This window comes from Cebus imitator, unplaced genomic scaffold, assembly GCF_001604975.1.
Source record: "Cebus imitator isolate Cc_AM_T3 unplaced genomic scaffold, Cebus_imitator-1.0 Scaffold79, whole genome shotgun sequence".
Lineage (NCBI taxonomy): Eukaryota > Metazoa > Chordata > Mammalia > Primates > Cebidae > Cebus > Cebus imitator.
In genome coordinates this window covers 6,294,786-6,300,070 of record NW_016107394.1, presented here as the reverse complement: position 1 = coordinate 6,300,070, position 5,285 = coordinate 6,294,786, and positions in this window count along the sequence as shown.

Sequence of the window (5,285 nt, the reverse complement as noted above, 5' to 3'; positions counted from 1 at the left end):
GTAGAAGTGGCAAAAGCAAATATTCTTGATTTGTTCCTGATGTTAGGAGGAAAGCATTTAATCTTTTACCATTGAGTATGATACTAACTATAGTTTTTGTTTCTTTGTTTTGTTTTTGTAGATGCCCTTTATCAGGTATAGGGAATTTCCTTTTGTTTGTAGTCTGTTCAGAGCTTTTATTGGGAACATGCTAAATTTTGTCAAATATTTTCTTTCTGCATGTATTAAAAAAAATCATGTTTAAAAAATTTGTTAATTGCATTAATTAGTTTTCAAATGTTAAGCTAACTCTTGCATTCTTGGTATGAGCTCCTCTTGGTCATCATGTATTATCCTTTAACAGTTATATTTGGTTTGCTAAGTTTTGTTTAGAATTTTTGCATCTATGCTTATGAAATATATTAGATCGTGGTTTTCTTGTGCTGTTTTTGTCCGATTTTGGTATCAAGCAAGTACTGTCTTCATAGAAATGAGTTGGGAAGAATTTCCTTCTATTTCACTTTCTGTAAGAATTTGCATATAATTTGCATTATTTCTTTCTCACATGTCTGGTAGGATTTGCCAGTGAATCCATCTGGGCCTGAAATATCTAGATGAGAAGATTTTGAACTACAAATTCTTCTATTTCCTCCATGCAGTCCTATCAACTTTTCTCTGACATAGTTTTAAATTGTTATCCATGCATATGCTTTTCATATCATGTCCCCTTGATAAACTGACACTTTCTCATTATGAAATAATGTTCTTTATGCCTGAGAATATTATTTGCTCTGAAATCTAGTTTATTTGACATTTATATAGTCACTCCAACTTTCTTTGTATTTTTGATAGCATGGAATATATATTAATACATTTACTTTTAATCTATTTGTGTCCATTTTTAAAGTGTGTTTCTTATAGGTAGCATCCAATCTAAGAATCTATGCCTTTCAGTTGCGGGATGAACTGTTCATATGATTAGGTTTAAATCTATCATCATGCCATTTGATTTATCTCTTCTTTGTTCCCATGGATGCTCATCCAGCCTCTCTAATTACAACTTCTGCGTAACCTTAGTGTATTATCGAAATTACTGCCTTCATTTTTGGAAGTTATTTTCAGTGGACATAAACTTCTAGTATAGGCACACCTCATTTTGTTGGGCTTTGCTTTATTGCACTTCAGTTATTTCCTTTTTTGCAAGTTGAAGCTCATGGCAACCCCGCATCAAGCAACGGGGGCCATTTTTCCATCGGCACATGCTAACATTGTGTTCCTGTGTCACATTTTGATAACTCTCCCAATGTTTCAGACTTTTTCATTATTATTATGTGTGTTATGTTAACTTGTGATAAGTGATCTTTGATACTACTACTGTAATTATTTTAGACTGCCATAAAGCATACCCATACGACAGCTAACTTAATAAATGCATGTGTTCTGACTGCTCTGCTAACTGGCCATGTCCCCATCTCTCTCCCTTTCTTCCAGTCTCCCTGTTCCCAGAGACACAACAATATTGAAATTAGGCCAATTAATAACCCATCAGTGGCCTGTAAGTGTTCAAGTGAAAGGAAGAGTTGCATTTCTTTTTCAATTTAAGTCGAAACTAGAAATGATTAAGCTTAGTGAGGAAGGCATGCTCAAAGCTGATGCAGGCTGAAAGCTAGGTCTCTTGCACCAGTTAGCCAAGTGGTGACTGCAAAGGAAAATTTCTGGAAGGATATTAAACATGCTATTCCAGTGAACACGCAAGTAATAAGAAAGCAAAACAGCCTTATTGCTAATGCAGAGAAAGTTTCAGCAGTCTGGATAAAAGATCAAACCAGCCACAACATTCCCTTAATCTAAAACCTAATCCAGATCAAGGCCTAACTCTCTTCAATTCTATGAAGGCTGAGAGAGTTAAGGAAGCTATAGAAGAAAAGTCCGAAGCTAGCAGAGGTTGGTTCATGAGGTTTGAGGAAAGAAGCCATCTATGGGACATAAAAGTGCAAGGTGAAGAAGCAAGTGATGTTGGCGAAACTGCAGCAAGCTATCCAGTAGATCTAACTAAGATCGTTGTTGAAGGTGGCTACACTAAACACCAGATTTTCAGTGTAGACAATACAGCCTTCTGATGAAAGGAGATGTAATTTAGAACTTTCATAGCTAGAGAAGAGAAGTCAGTGTGTGGCTTCAACGCTTCAAAGGACAGGCTGACTCTCTTGTTAGGGACTAATGCACTTGTTGATTTTAAGTGGAAGCGAATGCTCATTGCAATTCTGGAAACCCTAAGGCTCTTAAGAATGATGCTAAATCTACTCTGCCTGTGCTCTATCAGTGGAACAACAAAGCCTGGACGACAGCACACCTGTATACAGCATGGCTCACTAAATGTTTTAAGCCCACTATTGAGACCTACTGCTGAGAAAAAAAAGATTCCTTTCAAAATATTACTATTCATTGACAGTGCACCTAGTCACCCAAGAGCTCTTATGGAGATGTACAAGATTAACATTGTTTTCATGCCTACTAATGCAACATCCATTCTACAGTCCATAAAACAAGGAGTAATTTCAAGTCTTATTATGTGAGAAATACATTTTGTAAGAGTGTAATAGCTGCCACAGATAGGGAGTCCTGTGATGGATCTGGGCAAAGTCAATTTAAAACCTTCCTGAAAGGATCCCTATTCTAGATGCCATTCAGAACATTCGCGATCCATGGGAGGAAGTCGAAATGTCAACATTAACAGGAGTTTGGAAGAAGTGGGTTCCAGTCCTCATGGATGACTTTGAGGAGTTCAAGACTTCAGTGGAGGAAGTACACTTCAGTCAATTAAGTCTAGAGATTTCATCTCTAGAAATTTGATCTGAGTCTTTTTATACATCTTCCATGTCTCCACTTCACTTTTGAACATATATAATGCAGCTATAATAACTGTGTTAATGTTCTTGCCTGCTTGTTTATATATCTGCATCAGTCCTGGGCCAGTTTTGATTGATTTGCAAGCCTGTTAATTTTTATTTGATGATAGTAATTGTGAATATTACCTTGCTGAGTATGGGACATTTTTGTGTTTCTATAAATATTCTTGTACTTTGTTCTGAGATGTAGTGAAGTTTCCTGGAAACAATTTGATCATTTTGGTATTTCTTTTAAGATTTGTTAGGAAGGATGAGAACAGCAGTTAATCTAGGGCTTACTATTCTCCACTACTGAGGCAAAACCCTTCTGAGAACTATACTCACTGTCTCATGAAGCACAAGGGCTTCCAGACCGACCGGAGAGAACAGGCAGTATTCCGGCTCTGTGTGAACACTAGCTACGATTTCCTCTAGTTCTGGTGGTGCTTCCCTTATCCTTGGCCATTTCTTCACAGGCATGCACAGATCACTGCAAATCTCAGGAATTCTCTCTCATGAAGCTCTCTCCTTGACTACTTAGCCCTGGGCATTCTAACTACCTTGGTCTCTCTGGACTCTAGTCCAGTTTTGTCAATTCAGGGAGTTCACCAGGCTCTACCTCGGTTCTCTTCCCTATGATATGGCCTAGAAACTCCCTCCTGTGCTGGGGCAATCATAGAATTTCTTTACCCTGCTTCTCTCCCCTCTTCCGACTGCTGTTGCTTGATGCCCAGTGTCTTGAAAACCACAGTGTCATATAGCACGGCTGTTGTTGTTGTTACGGCTGTTTTAGGCGCATGAGAAAATCCAGTCACTATTGCTCCATATTGACCAGAATCAGAAAAGCATGGCCTGAGGGGTCATCTTGAGGCCTGTTTCTAGGTTGGCGTGTTCTAGAGGAGAGGGAGACAGAGGAGGAGGGGAAAAGTGAGACTGGAGGGAAGCGAGAGGAAGAAGGAAAGCTGATGCCGCAGAGAAGGGAAATCATATCAAGAGGGAAATCCTGAGAAGGATGCAATCCGGGTCCCTCATAAAGGGTCTGACCTCACCAGGAACTGGAACGCTTCTCCACTGTGGTGGGAGGAAAGTCGGGTCGGACGTAAGTCAGTACAGATAGTGGCTGGGAGAATTTGGGTTCCTCCTGAAGACCCTGAAGCAGGGAGTTGAGTGCAAGTTATTCCTTTAGGAAAGGATCCCAGAAACTACTATTATGGGAGTGGGGAAGTGAGACATTATCAAGCAAGTCACCATGGTGAGTAACTGAGGCTTAACGGGGTAAAATGCCACAGAGCTATCTTAACTTAGGAGAGCTGGGCTATTTTACATCAGCTTCCCTTAGCCCTGGGTTGACTGAGGGGAATTAACTTCCCAGCACTTCAGTACCTTGTACAGGGCAAAGTAGCCGCAGTGGCCAGAGACAGGCATCAGGCAGAGAAGCAGGTGCTGGCAGGTCAAATCCAGCCAGCCTGCCCCCAAATGAGAAGGGGTGAAGGTGGGGCAGCAACAGCATCTCAGCACATGCTGCAGGGACCACTGCTGCTTGTGACAGTATTTCACTCACATAATATGACGCCAGGGCTTCTTTGGTGCAGGGAGATGGAGCAGAGAGGAAATGTCGGTCTTTGCCAGGGTGTCCCAAGTGAGACTGCACAGGCCCCATGTGCTACAGATGTTGCTGATCAGCCTTTCCTTTCAACACAGGCATGCACACGTGTGTACACATGCAACTATTTCCCCACAGCACTCCCACAGCGTGGAGAGCCCACAAGGCTGTACACAGCACAGAGCACAGATACGAGGGGAGGCAGCAGAAAGGGGTGAGAAGTGCACTGGACATGGAGCCACGAGCCCTGGCTCTGCCTCCTGGGAACCATGTGATGTCAGGAATTGGTGTCCGTCAGTAAAAGGCTGCTAACTTACCTCCCGGGACTATTGTGAGAATGAAGAGAAATAGGGAATGTGAGACCACTTTGTAAACTTTAGAGGAATTATTACCACCAGAGGCCACCTGGTATGTGTAAGAAGCCCCAGAGAAAAATAAGCTTCCCAGTAAAATCCACCCAAGATCACAAGAAAACCTCTGGGAGGTCAACTTGATACGCAAAGATTTGATACGAAAAGTGTGGTCTATGGCTGCACCAGCATCGTCCAGGGTCTTGTTAAAAATGAAGAACTCAGGCCAGGTGTGGTGGCTCATGCCTGTAATCCCAGCACTTTGGGAGGCTGAGACGGGCAGATCACTGAGGTGATCTGCCAGCCTGAACAACATGAAGAAACCCCGTCTCTACTAAAAATACAAAATTAGCCAGGTATGGCAGTGCATGCCTGTAATCCCAGCTACTTGGGAGGCTGAGGTGGGAGAATTGCTTGAACCGGGAGGTAGAGGTTGTGGTGAGCCAAGATTGTGCCACTGCACTC